A 22,968-nucleotide genomic window follows, 5' to 3' on the forward strand; every position below is an offset into this window, starting at 1 on the left:
ATCCTGCAAAGCCACCTGAATTCTCCCGCATGGACACTCAGCAGCCTTCCACTAGCTGTGCTGCAGCCACTGAGCCGACACTTCGTAGGAGCGCTAGAGTAGGCAAAGGCACAGTAGCGTTATCAGTCTGGTTATCATTACCCCTATCGCTACCCTGTACTATTGCCTTCTCCTTTCTTTTTGACTTACTAAATTCCCCTTCCCCTGAAGCCTCCCCCCCACTATTTAATTTAAAGCCCTATCTACATCCCTGGAGGACTGGGAAATTCTTAGAAAGCATCAAAGGATGGCTAAAAACATAATAAAGAGGGAGAAGATAGATTATGAGAGTAAACTAGCAAAAAATATAAAAACAGACAATAAGAGCTTCTGCAGGTATATAAAAAGGAAAAGAGCAGCTAAAGTAAATGTTGGTCCCTCAGAGGATGAGACTGGGGAATTAATAATGAGAAGCAGGGAAATGGCAGAGACTTTGAGCAAATATTTTGTATCAGACTTCACGGTAGAAGACACTAAAAGCATCCCAATAATAATTGATAATCAAGGGGCTATAAGGGGGGAGGAACTTAAAATAATCACTATCACTAGAGAAAAAGTTCTAGGCAAACTAATTGGACTAAAGGCTGACATGTCCCCTGGACCTTATGGCCTGCATCCTAGGGTCTTAAAAGAAGTGGCTGCAGAGATAGTGGATGCATTGGTTGTAATCTACCAAAATTCCCTGGATTCTGGAGAGGTCCCAGTGGATTGGAAAACTGCAAATGTAACACCCCTATTCAAGAAAGGAGGGAAACAGAAAGCAGGAAAATATAGGCCAGTTAGCCTAACATCTGTCATTGAGAAAATGCTGGAATCCATTATTAAGGAAGTAATAGCAGGACATTTAGAAAATTATAATACAATCAAGTAGAGTCAACATGGTTTTATGAAAGGTAAATCATGTATGACAAATTTACTAGAGTTCTTTGAGGATGTAACGAGCAGGATGGATAAAGGGGAACCAGTAGATGTAGTGCATTTGGATTTCCAGAAGGCATTCGATAAGGTGCCACATGAAAGGTTATTGCACAAGATAAGAGCTCACGGGGTTGGGGGTAATATATTAGCATGGATAGAGGATTGGCTAACTAACAGAAAACAGAGAGTCAGGATAAATGGGTCATTTTCAGGTTGGCAAACTGTAACTAGTGGTGTCCCACAGGGATCAGTGCTGGGGCCTCAACTATTTACAATCTGTATTAATGACTTTGATGAAGGGACCGAGTGTACTGTATCCAAATTTCCTGATGATACAAAGATAGGTGGGAAAACAAGTTGTGTGGAGGACACAAAGGCCGCGATTTTGCGCTGGGAGGCGGGATGGTGGCGGGTCCGCTGGTCGGCAGGTTCCAGGCCCGTTCCTGCTGCCCAGCAGTTGAAATTTTCTGTTGATTGGCCTTGTTAAGGCCGACGTGCGTGTTCTCCAAGTCAATTGCTGGGTGCGGGTCAGTTGCTCACATCTGATGACGCGATGTTAGACTGATTATTTAAAGGGGCCATGTCCCCTCTACGGATTCATTTAATTTTGTTCCCTGAAGTGCTGGCTGCTGCAGGTATGGCAGCGCAAAAACCTAAGGCTGCTCCCCACTTCGATGAGGACTACCTCCATGCTCTTGTGGAGGGAGTAAGAGGACGTAAGGAGGTCCTCTTCTCTGGAGATGGATGGAGGAGGCCTCCTCAGCAAACCAAGGCAGCTTGGCTGCAAATTGCTGAGGAGGTCAGTTCGAGGTCGGTCTAAATATGCACCTGGGTGCAGTGTCGCAAGAAGTTTAATGATCTGTTGCGATCATCAAATGTGAGCATAACATCACACTTACCTTCCATCTGCCTCCCATCTCTTCTTATCCCCATCACTCTGCATTGGCAACCTTCCCCTGCACATCCCAACTCACTCTAACATCCCTTGCACCCTCACTTTCTCTGTACAGAATCATGTCACCATCTTACTATACACCACTCACACTCTTATGCAATGCCAACAACTAACAACGCACAGGGAGGGAACTTGGTTTGTGCACCTCGCTCTAAACATCTATATCATCCATTCTTTACACTCACTCCATCAATCTCCCGCAAACTCCACTTGTGTCACTTATTACAGGAGAAGAGAGCCCACAAAAAAAGGGAGAGGGGGAGGACAGGAGGGGGCTCGCAATCCCTGGCACACCTAACGAGTGCTGAGGAGGCAGCCCTGGAGATCGTCGGCGGTGCAGAGGAGCTGGAAGTGGGGGACGGAGTGATGGGCATAGAAGAGCAAGCTGGTGACAGAATTGATTTCCAACTCTCTGATTTAGCATTCATGAGTGACTAATATGGGGTCTGATGTTGATAGAGATTGAGTGCTAAGCATCTGCACAATGGGATGTGTCTGCAACACACATTTCACTTGTCTAACTCATGTCTTTACTCCCCCACAGGACCACCGAGAGCCCCGCTCTCCACTGTCCAGGAGGAGGAGTAGGAGCACTCTCCAGAGGAACCACCAGCCTCTGAGGGAGCAGCGTCACCAGCATTCAGCACTCCCAGCACTAGCGCAGAGACGCACACCTCAGTTTTTTTTTGCGAGATAAAGTAGTGCTGTCAACTGGTGTATCACAGCTCACAAGTGAGCAGGAGCAGATTTTGGAGACAGGTAAAGCAGTGGAGAGTCCTTGACATAGGACGCAGGGCTCTCCCAGCTCTGCTCAGCTGCATGTAGATGCTGAGCCTCTGGGGCCATCCAGAAAAAGAGCGGTGCTGGAACTTCAGGAACAAGTGCAGGAGGCTCTGAGTGGGTTTGCTTCCACGGTAACTGAGAGTGTGCAGAGAATGGAGGAGTCCATCTTATACATTAGCAATGCTGTGGTGAACTCTATGGGCAATCTAGGTGAGGCCATGGAAAAGATGGCAACCTCCATGGAGGAGATAACTCGCCAGACACAAGCCAACATAGTGGCTCTTCTAGATAGATGGGCAGCTATGGAGGATAGAAGGTCATCTATCATGGAGAGGAACCAGAGGCACATGGACATCCCGTTTATGAGGACTTTCAGTACAGAGACGGGTCCACATGGCCCCACCAATGTGCAGCAAGGTGCTCTTCAGCAACTTGCTAGCAGTGAAGTATGGGTGAACCATGAGAGGGACGGTGGTTCGAGCACAAGGAAGTGGGGGCTCCTCTCCAAGCGCTTACACTCCATTGCCACTGCCGAGCCCTCAGTCAGAGCCCCATCTGCCAGATTCAACAGAGATGTGTAGGGGGTGGTGTGTCGTGGTGCCCAGTTAGCTTCGCCTCTGACTGTCCCTTGAGCCATTCGAATCGCTCCCACACCCCTGGGTTCTAGACACCGGACTTAGGTACAGGCGGCGATATAGAAAATCGAGTAGACAAGTGGTTTGGTGCAAGAAAACCAAGATTTTATTTAAGCAGAATAAAACACAGTCTTATGAGAATTACTGGTGTAAAATACAGGCATAAACAATTATGCTTATTCAGGGAATGGGGAACACTCGGCACATTGAGGGAAAAACAACTACATTAACAATCCCCCTTATCCTTACCCCACCCCCTACACCTAACTAGATTAAGCTATGAGGGGCCAGGAATTCATGCTCACCAATCCAAAACCTGTTGCTTTAACGGTTGTGAGTTTTGAGGTTTGGTCTTGCTGTCCTTTGGGGTACCCCATCGTCACGTGGTCTCAGGGCGCGGCGCTGGAGTTGTTGATGCGACACACCTTCCCTCTCCTCAGCTACCATCATCGTCTCGTCGCGATGGGTTTTCTTCTTCTTCTCCCTCGGGCGGTCATCGGCGGTAATGTTACAGTTGTGTGTCGGTTGGCGGTTTTCACTGCTTATTTGATTTTACTACCCAAGCTTTGAATGCCAGTATATTCATCGCGGGCGTGGACACCCGCATCTAATGCCTGCTTATTCGCAGTGTTCAAATGCCAACTTATTCTCACTGTCTATACATACACTGCTAATTTCTTCCCCAAACGCCAGTTTATAACTAGGCATTTGGTTTTTACCAATGCGTCTTTTGCTGCCCTTCTCTGCTCTTGTCGGTGTTACCTTCTTCTTCGTCTCGTCTCATCTCGTCTGCCCGTTCATGGCCTGTGTGTCCTGTATGATTTTGAACTCAGGTCTCGTTCTCCTCCCGCGTTTGGGCCCGGTGTAATGGGCGTCCTTGGTTGTTGAGCGGTGCGGGGAGGGAGAAGAGAACCCGCCACAAGGCCAGGGCGCGAGTACGAGAGGCAGCAGGCCAAGGCCACAGACAAGAGTAAAGGGAAGAGAGAGAAGAGAGCGATTGCTACTGATGGGCCTGCAGTTATACCCTTATACCCGTTCTTCCACTCCTTATCTGCGCACCAAATCAGGTCAGTCCATTGATTAACTTTTGGCGGGCTTGGTTTAAATGATTACAACCATTTGTTTTAATGACTTTAGGAGTGGTTGTCTCTGGGTCTAATGGCCCCGATGTCCTGGTTGCTTTGTCATGGATAAGACTTAATTGTCCCCATCCTACTTTGATGGCTACTGTGAGCTGTTATCGATTAAACATGCAGAAAGCTAATGGCCACGGTTATGGGCCCATTCTACTTTGATTTGACTCAAGTCGAATAAATGCGTATTCTGTGTTTACTTTGTCTGGCTGGCTCCAAAGAGCCCCTGTTCACAGATTCCTGCATTTTAAATATCATCCCTGAGCCTGCTTGTCTGCAGAGTCTTGCTTTTAAAAATCCTGTCAATTTTGGTCACGAGGTTTACAGAAGCCATTTTGGGTACCCTGCTTTTAAAGAACTTGTCCAAAACAGGGTCCCTTGACCCATAACTCGGGGAGTGCGGGAATTTTGAGAACCCTGCAACTTACAGATGGCTGCCCCTGCTCCTGCACAGCCGCAGGAGGAGCAGACTTTGACGGGGCCCTCCAAGGCTCGTAAAACCAGAGGACAGCCACCAAAGGCGTCTAAGCAGGAGCAGCAGGGAAGTGAGCAGGCTGCCTCCACATATGCTGAAGCCACAGGGGCCTCACAACGTAGAAGCACGCATAAGAGGAAGATGTCATGTTAACAATCACAAGGGTTCTCACTTGGATGTTATGATAGATTTATTTGTAAAGTTTCGGTTCTTTGCCAATATTGTAATAAATTGGTGTAGAACAAAGGTTTGGCATCATTGCCAGCTGTGTGCTGACAATTTGAGGGGGCACAGTTTAGGGTAAGTGCGCCTTTAAAATCCAGCAGTGCAGGTTACAGTGGATCTATAGTGCACAACACTTACTTGCAGCCTAAACACGGAATATGGCTCCCAAATTATTCAATCACCAACCTCACAGATTTCTAAATGACCAGATTTGAGTGTGCAGCTTTTACACTGCAGTTGCAGCTGTGAAGTCTCCAGCTCGCTGGTGTTCACGCCACACTTACCTGGCGTGTTTTTGGAACGTCGTGAAGTCCGACTCAGAAGCTGGAAAATCTAAAAACCCTGTGAAAATAGCTCTAAAGTACCACTTAATAGGCAGCTAAGTGCCTTTAATCCCTTTCCCGCCACTTGGTGTCGGATCCATTTGCAAATCGGAATCCGCCGTCAATCATCATGAGTTTAACCTCTGACCCGCCTCCAATTCCGCCCTCTGAGCGCTGGCAAAATGGCCTGCAAAGGGATATAGATAGGTTAAGTGAGTGGGCAAACATTTGGCAGATGGAGTATAATGTGGGAAAATGTGAGGTTATCCACTTTGGTAGGAAGATTAAAAAAACAAATTAATATTTATATGGAGAGAGATTACAAAATGCTGCAGTACAGCGGGACATGGGGGTCCTCGTACATGAAACACAAAAAGTTAGCATGCAGGTACAGCGAGTAATTAGGAAGGCAAATGGAATGTTGGCCCTTATTGCAGGGGGGATGGAGTATAAAAGTAGGGAAGTTTTGCTACAACTGTACAGGGTGCTGGTGAGGCCACATCTGGAGTATTGCATGCAGCTGTGGTCTCCTTATTTAAGGAAGGATGTACTTGCATTGGAGGTAGTTCAGAGAAGGTTCACTAGGTTAATTCCTGAGATGAAGGGTGTTGTCTTAGGAGGAAAGGTTGAGCAGGTTGGGCCTATACTCATTGGAGTTTAGAAGAATGAGAGGTGATCTTATTGAAACATATAAGATTCTGAGGGGGCTTGACAGGGTAGATGCAGGGAGGATGTTTCCCCTCATGGGGGAATCTAGAACTCAGGGGCAGAGATTCAGAATAAGGAGTCGCCCATTTAAAATGGAGATGAGGAGGAATTTCTTCTTTCAGAGGGTTGTAAATCTTTGGAATTCTTTACCCCAGAAAGCTGTGCAGGCAGAGTCATTGAATATATTCAAGGCGGAGATAGACAGATATTTGTGCTACAGGGGAGTCAAGGGTTATGGGGAGCGGGCGGGAAAGTAGAGTTGAGGCCAAGGTCAGATCAGCCATGATCTTATTGAATGGCGGAGCAGGCTCGAGGCATTGACGGTGAGGATTCGCTGTGTGTGGGCGCACACCAACTGCACATTAAGTGAAGTGTAGCCTTTGCAGTTACGGAAGATCTTAGGATTGTTATGCGGTGCCCGCAAAGCCACATGGGTACAGTCAGTGGTGCCCTGCACCATTGGGAAGCCCACTATCCTGGCAAAGCCACATGCACGTCCGTCCTGCTTCTCTCTGGTGATGGGGAAGGAAATGTAATCCCTTCTCCCACTGCAGAGATGGCAAACTGCGAGATGTTAGCTAGGTCTCCTGTTGCAGACTGAAACGATCCACTGGTAAAGAAATTGAAGGCGACAGTGACCTTGACTGTCACTGAGAGAGCTGTGGTTGCCCTGATCTGAGGCTCGAAGTCTGGTTGCTGGAGGTGGCAGAGTTCTGTGACCACCTCCTTGGCGAAGCAGAGCCTTCTAATACACTGCCCCTTGCTTAATTGGAGGTAGGAGAAGTGCTCTTGGAAAATCTTCAGAGGGTAAGGCATGCTGTTGAGAGCCCTCATGGACCTCCTCCTCCCTCTGGCCACATGTTCCAATCATTTTTGCTGCCTCTGCTCCCTCTGCCTTAGATCCTGGAGGGTGAGGTTGACTGCCAGTACAGCCCCCATTAATGTAACCAAGTGTAGCACTTTGATATGTTCACAGAAACCCCACAAGTGCAGATAGAGGCCATTTCGGCCCATCGAGCCTGCACCAACACATATCCCACCCTATCCCCATAAGCCCACATATATAATCCCCCTAACACTAAGGGTCAATTTATCATGGCCAATCAACCTAACCCGCACATCTTTGGACTGTGGGAGGAAACCGGAGCACCCGGAGGAAACCCATGCAAACACGGGGAGAATGTGCAAACTCCGCACAGACAGTCACCCGAGGCCGGATTCGAACCCGGGTCCCTGGCGCTGTGAGGCAACAGTGCTAACCACTATGCCACCGTGTTGTGAGAATAAATGTAACTAATTTTTAGTAGCCACAAGACTCCTGATACTAAACAACCTTTAAATGGCTGTGCAACAGTTTAATTCAATCGCAAACTGACAAGGAAGCAGTGAAACAACACTAACCTAACAGCTGCAACTCATTACTTAGGATGCCTTTAAGTAGCGCCCCTGGAGCTGGCATCTGGCTGCTTGATGCCCCCTCTCCCTGTTGGGGCGAGGCGCTAAGGCAGGGGGCGAAAATGAATTTGGCAGACTGGGTGTCCAGTGAGCGTTGCACGCTCACTGACATCATGATCTGCCTGGCGGTGAGGACCCCGGCGGTAACTGGTAGTGGTGGTGCAAAGGGGGCGGGGCCAGATTTGCCATGTGTCATTGGATTTGCCTCGCCCCAGCGCTACTGCATCAGCACCCCATTAATGCCCCCCACCAGGTGCGAGTGGGAGGCGCTAACCAACTAAATTTTTCCCCGTAAACTTTACATTATAGTAAAGCTTTGAGCACATACACAGCTGTGTTATAGAAAGCATAACACAGCTGAAGACACTTCAAACCATAACATAAGAAGCCAATCCTCATATAGTTAACCTTCAATCCTCATATAGTGAACCACTGGCTCAGTGGGTAGCACACTCGCCTCTGAGTCAGAAGGTTGGGGGTTCTTAGTCCCACTCCAGAGAATTGAGCACAAAATCTAGGCTGACACTCCAGTGCAGTCCTGAGGGAATGCTGCACTGTCAGAGGTGCTGTCTTTCGAGGCCCCGTGGATGTAAAAGATCCTGTGGTGCTATTTTGAAGATGAGCAGGGGAGTTCTCCCCGGTGTCCTGGCCAATATTTATCTCTCCAGTAACATCACTAAAACAGATTATCTGGTCATTATCACATTGCTGTATGTGGGATCTTGCTGTGCACAAATTGGTGCTGTTTGCAGGACCTTGCTCTGCACAAATTGGTGCTGTTTGTGGGACTTTGCTATGCGCAAATTGGCTGCCGCATTTCCTACATTACAACAGTGATTACCCTTCAAAAAGTATTGCATTGGCTGTAAAGTGCTTTGGAACATCCGGTGGTTGTGAAAGTCGCCTTATAAATGCAAGCCAATAATACAGCAGAGTTAAGTATTTCCAGAAATCCCATTGAATTTCAGCATTGAATCCTTGGATACCATTTGATGGTCAGAAGACTTTACAAAGTTACAGTACACATCAAACTAAAAATGAAGCTATACAACTGTGAGGTTACTCCAAAAGATTAAAATATTTTTAAAGGAAATGTTGCTCGGATTTTTAATTAAGTGACAGTCCTTCGATAACAAATAAAAACACTGGGGTATAAACTTGTCTTGGGCAGTGACGCATAGCGGTCGATAGTGCATCAGTAGCCCGTGTGACACTCCGCCTGATTGTCTTTTCCATTCTTTGCTGTGTTCTGTGAGGCAGATACCCAGCAGATCCAGGTTCCACCCCAAGTTGTGCTCCCCGCTTGAAACTGCACCTCAGCTTCCCTCCCTTCTTCCCCATCGCAACATTTTAAATCTCAAGCGAAAGAAGTTCGAAAGCAGAATATCTGGAGAAAGAGAAAGAGAAACAGCAATCACTCCCATCAGTAATTTACTGCTCCATTCTTCTATCTCTATTAGGAGAGTGCCTGTCTGTTAGGAGCAATTGAAGTCAGTCTCTAAGTAACCATTATAGATATTCTGCTGTAAATCAGCATTGAGATGATTTGTCACAAATACTTTGCAGAGATAGAAGCTGGAGCCCAGTGTGAAACCTCTTATATTTTACAAGATTTGGCTTTTAGTACACACTTGTGACATTCTCCCAGCAGAGTTCAGCCCAATTATCAAGACTATTATTATCACTTATTGTTAGTTTAAAATTTTACTGCTGGTGGGGGGCAGGGTGGGCAGGTGCTATTCAGACTGACAGTTGTTTGGATTTTTTAAACTAATGTTTCAGAACTTTAATCCTGCTCTATAATGTGCACATTTTATCAAAATAAATCAGACATTCCAAATTTAGTCCCATTAAAATTTTTGCACATTTTCAAGAAATCTGTTAGTTTGAGGCCAAAAGATTCATATGTGAGCTCCCAAATGATTTGGCCAATCTAAACACATAATTTCGTATTGATCAGACTAAATTTGCAGGTGCCTCAAAGGACAAAGAACAGCTCATGTGGCAAATGCAAATGTCAGATTGGAGCAGTTGGGCCTGTTTGTCAGAGGTTAAGGTAAGAATAGATTGGTATGGCAAAGTAGAGCCAGGTTTACCTTGTATAAGACCCACACCTGGCATACAAGGTATTACAGCACAGAAACAGGCCATTCGGCCCAACAGGTCCATGCCGGTGTTTACGCTCCACACGGCCCTCCTCCCGCCCTTCTTCATCGCACCCCATCAACATATCCTTCGATTCCTTTCTCCCTCATGTACTTATCTAGCTTCCCCTTAAATGGATCTATACTATTCGCCTCAACTACACTCTGTGGTAGCAAGTTACACATTCTAACCACTCTCTGGGTAAAAATTTCTCCTGAATCCCCTATTGGATTTAATAGTGACTACCTTATATTTATGGCCCCCAGTTCTGGTTTCTCCTGCAAGTGGAATTATCTTCTCTATGACTACCCAATCAAACCTGTTCATAATCTTGAACACCCCTATCAGGTCATAGGAACAAAGGAACAGGAGTAGGCCATTCAGCCCCTCGAGCCTGTTCCGCCATTCAATGAGATTATGGCTGACCTGCGACCTAACTCCATATACCCGCCATATCCCTTAATACCTTTGATTAACAAAAAGCTATCAATATGTTAGGGAAATTGATGGGATTGAAGGCCGATAAATCCCCAGGGCCTGATAATCTACATCATAGGGTACTTAAGGAAGTGGCCCTAGAAATAGTAGATGCATTGCTGATCATCTTCTAACATTCGATGGAATCTGGAACCGTACCCATGGATTGGAGGGTAGCTAATGTTACCCCACTATTCAAAAAAGGTGGTAGAGAGAAAACGGGGAATTACAGACCGGTAAGTCTGACATCGGTAGTGGGGAAAATGCTAGAGTCCATTATAAAAGATGTAATAGCAGAGCACTTGGAAAACAGTGACAGGATCGGACAAAGTCAACATGGATTTACAAAAGGTAAATCATGCTTGACTAATCTACTGGAATTTTTTGAGGATGTAACTGGTAAAATAGATAAGGGAGAACCAGTGGATGTGGTTTATTTGGACTTTCAGAAGGCTTTCGATAAGGTCCTGCATAAGAGATTAGCGTGGAAAGTTAAGGCACATGGGATTGGGGGCAAGGTATTGACTTGGATAGAGAACTGGTTGGCAGACAGAAAGCAAAGAGTTGGAATAAACGGGTCTTTTTCCGAGTGGCAGGCAGTGACTAGTGGGGTACCGCAGGGATCGTCCTTGGACACCAGCTATTCACAATATATATTAATGATCTAGGCAAGGGAACTAGGTGTAATATCTCCAAATTTGCAGATGACACAAAGCTGGGTGGGCATGTGTGCTGTGAGGAGAATGCCGAGAAACTCCAGGATGGTTTGGACAGGTTGGGTGATTGGGCAGAAGCATGGCAGATGCAATATAACATGGATAAATGTGAGGTTATCCACTTTGGTGGCAAAAACAGGAAGGCAGATTATTATCTGAATGGCAATAGATTGGGAGAAGGGGAAGTGCAATGAGACCTGGGTGTCCTTGTGCACCAGTCGCTGAAGGTACGCATGCAGGTGCAGCAGGCGGTTAAGAAGGCAAATGGTATGTTGGCCTTCGTAGCAAGAGGGTTTGAGTACAGGAACAAGGATGTCTTGCTGCAGTTGTACAGGGCCTTGGTGAGACCACATCTTGAGTATTTTGTGCAGTTTTGGTCGCCTTATCTGAGGAAGGATGTTCTTGCCATGGAAGGAGTTCAGCGAAGATTCACCAGGCTGATACCTGGGATGGCAGGAATGACGTATGAGGAGAGATTGGGTCGATTGGGCTTGTACTCGCTGGAGTTTAGAAGAATGAGAGGGGATCTCATTGAATCTTATAAAATTCTGACAGGACTGGACAGGCTAGATGCAGGAAGGATGTTCCCGATGGTCAGGGAGTCCAGAACCAGGGGTCACAGTCTAAGGGTAAGGGGTAGGCCATTTAGGACAGAAATGAGGAGGAATTTCTTCACCCAGAGAGTGGTGAACCTATGGAATTCTCTACCACAGAAGGCAGTAGAGGCCAATTCATTAAATATATTCAAGAAGGAGTTGGATATATTTCTTAAGGCTAAAGGGATCAAGGGGTATGGGGAGAAAGCAGGGACCGGGTACTGAATTTGGATGATCAGCCATGATCGCATTGAATGGCGGAGCAGGCTCGAGGGGCCGAATGGCCTACTCCTGCTCCTATCTTCCATGTTTTCTATGTCTATATCCGATTTAAAATTAACAATTGATCTAGCATCAATTCTTGTTTGCGGAAGAGAGTTCCAAACTTCTACTACCCTTTGTGTGTATAAGTGTTTCCTAATTTCACTCCTGATAGGTCTGGCTCTAATTATTAGACTATGCCCTCTAGTCCTAGAATCCCCAACCAGCGGAGATAGTTTCTCTCTATCTACCCTATCTGTTCCCCTTAATATCCTGAAAACTTCAATCAGATCACCCCTTAACCTTCTAAATTCTAGGGAATACTACCCTAGTCTTCTCCCCTCAGTCTTCTCTTTTCAAGAGAAAAGTGCTCCAGCCTGTTAAATCTTTACTGATAGTTATAACCTCTCAGTTCTGGTTCATTCTTGTAAATCTTCTTTGCACCTCCCCTATGCCTCTATATCCTTTTTATAATATGGAGACCATAACTGTTCACAATAGTCCAAGTGTGGTCTAACCAAAGTTCTATACAAGTTTAACATAACTTCTCTACGTTACAATTCTATCCCTCTAGAAATCAACCCCAGTGTTTTGTTTGCTTTTTTTATGGTCTTATTAACCTGCATCACTACTTTTAGTGATCTGTGTACCCCCAGATCCCTCTGTTCCTCTACCCCATTTAGATACTTAGGAGGTTATTTTGATGAAAGGGTGAAAATAGGCACTTAATTGGTGCTGTGCTAATAAGACTCGCCTGTTTGAAAGTCTGGGTTTAGCACGTAATTTTGGTCATAATTGCTGATCACCATAATTTGAACTTGCCTGGAGGAGCTAAAACAGAGCCACCTGTAGGTTTAGCACTCAAACGCAGATTAGATGCAATTTTCATGGATCAGTATATGTGGGCTCCACTCATCATGGAATAAATTGGCTAGCCCCCGAAAACGGACGTGGGATTGCGATGCGCAATTATCCCACACTTGTTCAGTGTAATGCAAGCAGCATGCAAACTTTGTGCTGCCTGCTCATTATAATGATTTCTGTGTGCAGCCAGCACTAACCACACTGTTCATTGGCTGCACGCATCAGCAGGGAGCCCAATAGGGTTACTTCCTAGCACTCCTTAAAGCTAGTCTGCACTACTTAAAGCTAGCCTGCACCTCTCAAAGGGAAGGTGCATTGTGGCTGCTGGAGGTGCAGAGATCATTGGGAATAGTGCTGTGCAACAATCAACAACAGCTGACTATGGGAGAGAGAGTGCACCAAGGTTTTTGGATGCTGTACTGGAGGTCTTGATGGAGAGGGTGGAAAGGAGGAGAGATTGCCTGTATCTGCAGGGGGACAAGAAGCCCTACAGACACATGATGAGAAGGCAATGGGAACAGATAACTGCGGAGGTCAATGCCAGGAGTTTAGCTCCAAGGACCTGAATGTAGTGTCACAAGAAATTTAATGACCTCACACAAATGGTCAAGGTCAGTGAATGCATCTTCAAATGCCATATCACACCAACTGCATTACTAGCCTCACACAGTGCTCAATTCACTACACCTCCATTACACACCTACCAACAATCTCTATCAATTAGGACTCATACCTAACATGCATAAGCTCACCTCACCCTCACACACTTAGCACTGTTGCAAGCCACACACCCATATCTCACACCGTGCTCATTCTACCAGCTATTCAACCATGACAGTCACATCACCCAAACATATTGCAAGACATTCACTGACACACTACCCTCTCTCTTGCAGGAGCAGGTGGCACAAAACCAGAGGCAGCAGGACCTAACCAGAGGGGGAGAGGCATGCCTGCAGGTTCTAATCCCCATGGAGGAGATGGTGCTGGCCATTATGGGAAGGGCAATTGCTGAGGCATGGCCACCGGTGGGGTTGAATCCATTGAAGGTGATGGTATCCTCATACCTAATCCTCCTTCTTGCATCCCACTTCCTCCTCATCCCACAACCTCTCCTGACTTATAAGTTGCAGATGGTGTAAGCATGCACTCTTACTTTCCCCTCACACCTCAACACAGCCTTATCCTTGTCCTTTCAGACACCAAAGAACTGCAACCTGCTCAGACAGTGGTTGAAGAGCAAGAAGACAGTGAAAATGAAGACACACATTGATTTCACACTCACAGCCACCAGCTCAGATACTGACACTGCGTGTATCTTAGAGGGTAGCTAAGAGGTGGGATCTGCAAGTGTTCTGCAGCAAGGGCAATGGGCAAGGATAGTGCAGGTGCCAGCTCAGCGGAGTGTGAGGTCACACACGAGTTCTGCTGCAGAGGACTCAGATGAGGACTTTGATGGGCCAGGCCACAGAAAAGGGGTGTACACAACAAAATTCTTGGTGCATTAGAAAGCCTGCGTTCAGTTTCACGGAACATGGAGGAGTCCGACACTAACTTGGCACAAGGCTTTCAGCAGAGCTTGGAGCTCATTCATTCCAGCATTGAACTGGTGGTCAACTCCATAAACACACGGGCATATCTCACATCACGGTGCCCATGCCGTGCCTGTTTTTGGGCCTTATCGAATTTTACCTCCATTATTTCAATGAGTGGGAAATCTATGGAACAGGCTCCAGAGGGAGATGATGAAAGCAGGAAATATTGATTCATTCAAATGCAAATTCAATGGATTTCTTATAGCAAGAGGGAAGTCAAAGGAAAGGCGGGGCTGATTAGGGACAACAAAAATAGATCTTCTTATGTAGGCAAAGGGTATGGCTTTCTTGTTTATTCATTTATGGGATGTGGGCGTCGCTGGCAATGCCAGCATTTATTGCCCATCCCTAATTGCCCTTGCGAAGGTGGTGGTGAGCCACCTTCTTGAACTGCTGCAGTCATTGTGGTGAAGGTACTACCAAAGTGCTGTTAGGTAGGGAGTTCCAGGATTTTGACCCAGCGACGATGAAGGATCAGCAATATACTTCTAAGTCAGGATGGTGTGTGACTTGGAGGGGAACTTGGAGGTGGTGGTGTTCCCATGCGCGTGCTGCCCTTGTCCTTCTAGGTGGAAGAGATCACGGGTCTGGGAGGAGCTGCCGAAGAAGCCTTGGCAAGTTGCTTCAGTGCATCTTGTAGATGGTTCACACTACAGCCACGGTACACCAGTGGTGGAGGGAGTGATTGTTGAAAGTGGTGGATTGGGTGCCAATCAAGCGGGCTGCTTTTTCCTGGATGGTGTTGAGCTTCTTGAGTGTTGTTGGAGCTGCACTTATCCAGGCAAACGGAGAGTATTCCATCACACTCCTTATTTGTGCCATGTAGATGGTGGAAAGGCTTTGGGGAGTCAGGAGGTGAGACACTCATTGCAGAATAACTAGCCTCTGACCTGCTCTTGTTGCCACAGTATTTAAGTGGCTGGTCCAGTTAACTTTCTGGTCAATGGTGACCCCCAGGATGTTGATCTTGTGGGATTCGGCGGTGGTAATACCGTCGAATGTCAAGGGGAGGTGGTTAGACTCTCACTTGTTGGAGATAGTCATCGCCTGGCACTTCTGTGGCGCGAATGTTACCTGCCACTTATCAGCCCAAGCCTGAACGTCGTCCACGCCTTGTTGCATGCGGGCATGGACTGCTTCGTTATCTGAAGAGTTGTGAATGGTGCTGAACACTGTGCAGTCATCAGCGAACATTCCTATTTCTGACCTTATGTTGGAGTGAAGGTCATTGATGAAGCAGCTGAAGATGGTTGGGCCTAGGACACTACCCTGAGGAACTCCTGCAGCAATGTCCTGGGGCTGTGATGATTGACCTTCAACCACCACAACCATCTTCCTTTGTGCTAGATATGACTCCAGCCAATGGAGCGTTTTGCCCCCGATTCCCATTGACTTCAGTTTTACATGGGCTCCTTGATACCACACTCGATCAAATGTTGCCTGGATGTCAAGGGCAGTCACTCTCCCCTCACCTCTGGAATTCAACTCCTTTGTCCATGTTTGGACCAAGGCTGTAATGAGGTCAGGAGCCGAGTGATCTTGGCGGAACCCAAACTGCGCATCAGTGAGCAGGTTATTGGTAAGTGTCCCTTGATAGCATTGTCGATGACACCTTCCATCACTTTGCTGATGATTGAGAGTAGACTGATGGGGCGGTAATTGGCCGGGTTGGATTTGTCCTGCTTTTTGTGGACAGGACATACCTGGGCAGTTTGCCACATTGTCGGATAGATGCCAGTGTTGTAGCTGTGCTGGAACAGCTTGGCTAGAGGCGCGGCTAGTTCTGGAGCACAAGCCTTCAGCACGATAGCCGGAATGTTGGCGGGGCCCACAGCCTTTGCTGTATCCAGTGTGCCCAGCCATTTCTTGATATCTTGTGGAGTGAATTGAATTGGCTGAAGACTGGCTTCTGTGATGGTGGGGACCTCAGGAGGAGGCCGATATGGATCATCCACTCGGCACTTCTGTCTGAAGATGGTTGCAAACGCTTCAGCCTTGTCTTTTGCACTCATGTGCAGGGCTCCACCATCATTGAGGATGGGGATATTCATGGAGCCTCCTCCTCCCGTTAGTTGTTTAATGGTCCACCACCCTTCACGACTGGATGTGGCAGGACTGCAGAGGTTTGATCTGATCTGTTGATTGTGGGATCGCTTAGCCCTTTCTATAGCATGCTGCTTCTGCTTTTTAGCATGCATGTAGTCCTGTGTTGCAGCTTCCCCAGGTTGGCACCTCATTTTTAGTTACACCTGGTGCTGCTCCTGGCATGCCTTTCTGCACTCCTCATTGAACCAGAGTTGCTCCCCTGGCTTGATGTTATTGGTAGAGTGAGGGATATGCCGGGCCATGAGGTTACAGATTGTGGTAGAATACAATTCTGCTGCTGCTGATGGCCCACAGCACCTCATTGATGCCCAGTTTTGAGCTGCTAGATCTGTTCTGAATCTATCCCATTTAGCACGGTGGCAGTGCCGCACAACACGATGGAGGGTGTCCTCAGTCTGAAGATGGGACTTCGACTCCACAATGATTGTGCAGTGGTCACTGCTACCAATAATGTCATGTTCCGATGCACCTGCGACAGTTAGATTGGTGAGGATGAGGTCAAGTAGGTTTTTCCCTCGTGTTGGTTCTCTCACCACCTGTCGCACGCCCAGACTGGCAGTTATTTCCTTCAGGATTCAGCCAGCTAGGTTAGTAGTGATGCTACCGAGCCACTCTTGGTGATGGATATTGACGTCCCCCACCCAGAGTACATTCTGTGTCCTTGCTACTCTCAGTGCATCTTCCAAGTGGTGTTCAACATGGATGAATACCGATTCATCAGCTGAGGGAGTGCAGTAGGTGGTAATCAGCAGGAGGTTTCCTTGCCCATGCTTGGCCTGAAGTCATGAGACTTCATGGGGTCCGGAGTCAATGTTGAGCACTCCCAGGGCCACTCCTTCCCAACTGTATACAACTGTGCTGCCACCCCTGGTGGGTCTGTCCTGCTGGTGGGACAGGACATACCCAAGGATGGTGATGGAGGTGTTTGGGACATTGGCTGAGGAACTAAATCCTTCCCATTAGTCTTCACTGGAGAAGAAGATGCTGCCAATGAACCAGTAAAGGAGGAGACAGTAGTGATGTTGGATAAGTTAAAAATAGATAAAGAGGAGGTACATAAATGTTTGGCTGTCCTCAAAGTAGAAACATCACCTGGCCCAGATGGGATGCATCCCAGGTTACTGAGGGAAGTAAGGGTAGAAATTGCAGAGGCTCTGGCCACATTCTTAAATGGCAAAAGATTAGGAAATGCTGATGTACAAAGGGACCTGGGTGTCCTTGTACACGAGTCACTGAAAGCAAACATGCAGGTGCAGCAAACAGTTAGGAAGGCAAATGGTATGTTGTCCTTCATTGCAAGAGGATTTGAGTACAGGAGCAAGGATGTCTTATTACAGTTGTACAGGGCCTTGGTGAGACCACACCTGGAGTACTGTGTGCAGTTTTGGTCTCCTTACCTACGAAAGGATATACTTACTGATGCGCTATCAATAACTCAAAAGACTGAGATTAAGCGAGTAACTAACAGGCTTTTATTAACAAGAGAATGAAGGTGTGCCTCGAGTGGTCGACCGGTCCAGAATACAGAGGGACTGTGGAGCAGTCACCTTTATACCTGGGCTCATGGGAGGAGTCAGCCGAGACATGTACAGGCATGTACACAGTGGAATACAAACAGTGGTTTACCACACTTACCAAATAGGGAGTGCAGCGAAGGTTCACCAGACTGATTCCTGGGATGGCAGCACTGTCGTATGAGGAGAGATTGGGTCGACTAGGGCTTTATTCACTATAGTTTAGAAGAATGAGAGGGGATCGCATTGTAACGTATAAAATTCTGACAGGGCTAGACAGACTGGATGCAGGGAGGATGTTTCCCCTGGCTGGGGGGTCTAGAACGAGGGGTTACAGTCTCAGGATATGGGGTATGACATTTAGGACTGAGATGAGGAGAAATTTCTTCACTCTGAGGGTGGTGAACCTGTGGAATTCTCTACCACAGAAGGCTGTGGAGGCCAAGTCACTGAATATATTTAAGAAGGAGATAGATAGATTTCTAGACACAAAAGGCACCAAGGGGTATGGGGAGAGAGCGGGAATATGGTATTGAGATACAGGATCAGCCATGATCATATTGAATGGCGGAGCAGGCTCGAAGGGCCGAGTGGCCTACTCCTGCTCCTATTTTTCTATGTTTCTATCTTCCAATGTGCCTTAGATATGGGGCCTGGAGAATTGCAAATGTTACACCTCTGTTCACAAAAGTGGAGAGGGATAAAGCTGGCAATGACAGGCCAATCAGAATAATGTCGGTGGTGGGGAAACTTTTAGAGACAATGCCTGAATTTTAATCTGGAGGCATGTCAGGAACTGGGGTGATGACTAGCAAGCAAGAAACCCAGGAGAACGGGTTTTCTGCAGGCCCTGCCGAATTTAACGTCAGGGCCTGATTAGCATTTCAAAGCTATTTTTCCCTCCCATCTGGCTGGCTATGGGTGGGTAGGCCTGCAACACCAGGCCGCAAAAAGGAGGGAGGGAGGGGTCGGGTGGTCGGGGGTCGGAGCAGGATCAGGGCCGAAGGAGCATTGGGAGCAGGTGGGAGGAAGAATGGGGCCAGAGGATTGGGGTCGGATGAGCATCGGAAGGGGGTGGGGGAAGGATCGGGGTCAGGTGTGCATCAGGGGTGGAGGAGGATCGCAGCCAGAGGATCGGGGCGGGAGGAGCAGTGGGGGTTGCGGGGGGGATCAGGGCCGGAGGTGCATCAGGGGTGGGGCGGCTGAGAAGGTGATCGGAGGACGGGGGGCGGGGGGAGTGGGGAAAATTGGAGGCCTTGGTTGCTGGGGGGTGGCGAGATTGGAGGTCTCGGGAGGTGTGACCAATCTTAGGGGTGGGTGAGGCAGGAACACTGGATCCAAAAGTTAAGTGCAAAAGCACTTACCTCCTGGATCTAGCACTCCTCACCTTCCTTGAGCTGGAGGATTCCCCGAGGCCTGTTAAACCCGAAGAGCCAGAGTTAAATTTGAAATGGTGGTTCGCAATGAGCCATGCCAGCCTCATTATAATATTTAATTGATGACCCGCCTCCTGGGAGTGGGTTGACTTCTGTAAGGGGGGTGGCGGGTGTGGCGCGGCACCCAGTCAGTTATGCCCCTGACTGTTTGTGAGCGGTTCGAATCGCTCCCACGCCCCTTGGGTTCTAGACACCGGACTTAGGTACAGGCGATGATACAGAAAGACTCGAGTAGACAGGTGGTTTGGATGTAAGAAAACCAGGATTTTATTAAAACAGAAATTAACACAGTCTTACAAGAAATTACTAGCAGAAAATACAGGCAAATACACAATAACTATACTTATACAGGGAATGGGGAACACACGACACATCGAGGGAAAACAAACTATATTAACAATCCCCTTATCCTTATCCCACCCCTATAGCTAACTAGATTAATCTATGAGGGGCCAGAATTCATGCTCACCAATCCAAAATAAAGCCAACCGTTAACGGAATGCAGGTTTTGAGGTTTGGTTCTCTGTCCTCTTAGGTACCCCGTTGCCACAAGGCCTTCAGGGGCGCGGTGCTGGAGCTGCTACTGCGACGCACCCTCTTCTCCTCCGCTACCGTTGTCGTCTCGTCTCGATGGGTTCTCCTCTTCTTCTCCCATGGGCGGTCGTCAGCGGTAACGTTATGTTTGTTGGACAGTTAACAGTCTTTGTCGTTTAGATTTTGCTACCCATGCATCAAATCCCGGTATATTCGTTGTGGCGTAAACACCTGCGTTATCGCAGTGTTCAACAAGATGTTCGTCTTCCCAAGCGCCAGCTTATAACTAGGCACTTGGTCTTTATCGATACGTTTTCCACTGTCATGCTCTGCCCTTATCGGGTTTTATCGTCTTCTGCGTCTCTACTCGTGCTCAATTTCGTCTCGCCCCTTTTTCTGCGGCCTGGGCGTCCCAGATGATGAGGGACTTGGGTCTCATTCCCCTACCCGGCTGTTGGTATGGTGTACTTTACTGCTGAAAACTCACCACGGGGAGTGAGGAGAGACCTGCCATGAGGCCAGGGCACGAGTGAGCCCAGAACCAAGAGCGAGGGCCAAGCGCAAGAGAGCAGAGGGCAGAGCAGAGAGAGAGATTGCTACCCGGGGCCTGCGGTTATACTCCTTTCGAAGCCCCCTTATCTGCGCGCCATATCAGGTTAGTTCATTGTTCCAATTTTGGCGGGCTGTTTTAAATAATTACAGCAATCTAAGCTAACTGTCTTTAGATGGCCGTTTATCACACCTAATGGCTTGATGTCCGAGCAGTATTGTTGTTAATGCATTCTAATCGGCCTGTCCAGCCTCAATGGCTTCCTTAAGCTGTTTCCGATTATTTATGCAGACAACTTGATGGGCTCAAGTATAGGCCTAACTAGTTCTGATCTGTCTCCGATCTGACGTAATGCATATTCAAATGTTTACTGTCTGCTTTTCCAAAACACAAAGTCCTTTTCACAGAAACGGCATTTTAGGTTTCGATTTCCCCACAAGCTGCTTGTGCTGCCACAGTCCAAGCTTCTAAAAACTTGCAGGCTTTTGGTCACGAGGTGCGGACGCCATCTTTTGGGTACCCTTTTTAAAATGTTCATGCAGGGTCCCTTTTATTAATAACTTTGGGGAAATGTGGAAATTTTGCAAATCCTACACTCCCCCCTGTGATACTAAAACTTGCTAGAACTATCATTCTTACAAGTTGAGCAAAATTTTCTGACCCTCCATAGTCAATCTTCCCCTGTAATTACCTATCTAATACACTCACAACACATGAACTTCCCATTCCGTGAAAATGTAGTGTGCATAAGCATACATAGGATAAATTATAGACTTTTACACACATCCAAGCATGGAGGGGGTCCAACACCCCTGCACCACTTGGTACAAGTACATCTTTATTAAATTCGTCGCAAAAAAGGAAATAACTTTATTAAAAACAACAATCACAAAAAAACAACAATCTTTAATCAAAAATGCAAGGAAAAAAACTCAAACAGGCGTATCTCCCTCCACCTTCACATAATGTTCCTTCCAGATCTTCTGGTTTCGGAACTCTAGCAACTGCCGTTTTCCCTTACATTGAATACAAACTAGATACAACACTATCCCTAACTGGCAAACCATGAGAATGTGGGAAGCCAGTCTGATCCACGAAGGGACCTCTATGTTACTAAAAATGTCCCACCAGGGTGGAATCACAATATCCAATATCTTAGCCCCTATCTCTACTGTTTTCTGCTCTAGAATGTAAAAATGTTTCTGCGAAACTATAACGGCTTTGAGTATTTTGGTAAGGTGTTCAGGGAGAGGGGGAATTTCATAGCCAAAATGTGCCAAATACTTCTGCAGGTTGGTAAAGTTCTCCTTTACAGTGAGGTGAACAGTGGAGGGTTCAGGAATGGGGACAATTCGCTCCTGGGCCACTTGAACTTCTGCCTCGGGTTTAAAACAGAAACTGCTGTCACTAACCGGACACCAGCTATGCTGTCCATGCTGGTAGTAGGACGCGCCGGTGGTGACACAATATGTCCCACCTCCTATATATGCTACCTGCGGGGGAACATGGCCTTGTGCCATTGCCTCCATGGTACAATTTATAGGCTTCGCACAAGCAGCTCTGAACCCACACTGCGGTTTTGAATAGGCAGTCAAGTGCTGGGGACACAGGATTATGTGTGCTCCCTGGCTCTGGCACCCTGAGAGGTTAGTACCTGTCATAGCGTGCTCCCACTTTATGAAGTAAGGTGGGACTGCTGTGAAACGAATGTGTGCATCCCCTTGAGTGACTCCAATGTTCTCTACCCTGTGTACCGGTGTGGGGCGGGCTGTCCTACCCATGACCGGCATCCTAACTACTGATTGTGTGGTTGGACCGTCCACAATCCATGGGGACTGGGTAAGCTTCGGAAGCTAGCCGGAGTTGGCACGGGTTTAATGCATTCTCAAATGGATGGAAGGCTGCGAGGTGCTTGTTGCTGATCCAGGAGGGGACTAAACCCTGTTTTAAACCCTCCAGATTACTGCGGCCTTCACCCAGTAACCACGCCCCGTATAGCACGCACACCTCATTCTGTGCAGCCTGGTCAGAAATATTTCTGTTCTCCCTTATGAGGGCATTTACCGTCTTTGCGTGTTTCTCCAACTCCGCTATAATCTCCTTTAAATGGATCATCATGGCCTGGTCCTCATGCAACCCCGAGCCCACTACTTTATTCTCATCCATTAATATCTTCCTTAACTGTGTTTTTAAACCGTTTATCTGGGTCTGCAGCTCTATGTCATCCAAACTGTTGATGACAGAGGACCCAGTATTAAACGCAGTAAAAACATCATTCCATACTCCCCTTCTTTGCCTCCCTGCATTAGCAAAAACTCTCGGTGTGTGGTGTACAGTTCGGTTCTGTCGACATTGGCAAAATCGAACTCATAAAACTTCCTGAACATGTCCTTCAATAGGGCCTGGTATAGCTGCTCTGTTTCTTTGGGACACCACACTGGTAAATGTACCTCGGTGAGATTTAAAATCACAGAGGCTAACGCGTAGTGTACCCCCTGGTACAGCGCCTGATCGGTAGGGACCAG

Source organism: Somniosus microcephalus, chromosome 7 (genome assembly GCF_052327205.1).
Source record: "Somniosus microcephalus isolate GS21.2 chromosome 7, FLI_Smic_1.0, whole genome shotgun sequence".
NCBI lineage: Eukaryota > Metazoa > Chordata > Chondrichthyes > Squaliformes > Somniosidae > Somniosus > Somniosus microcephalus.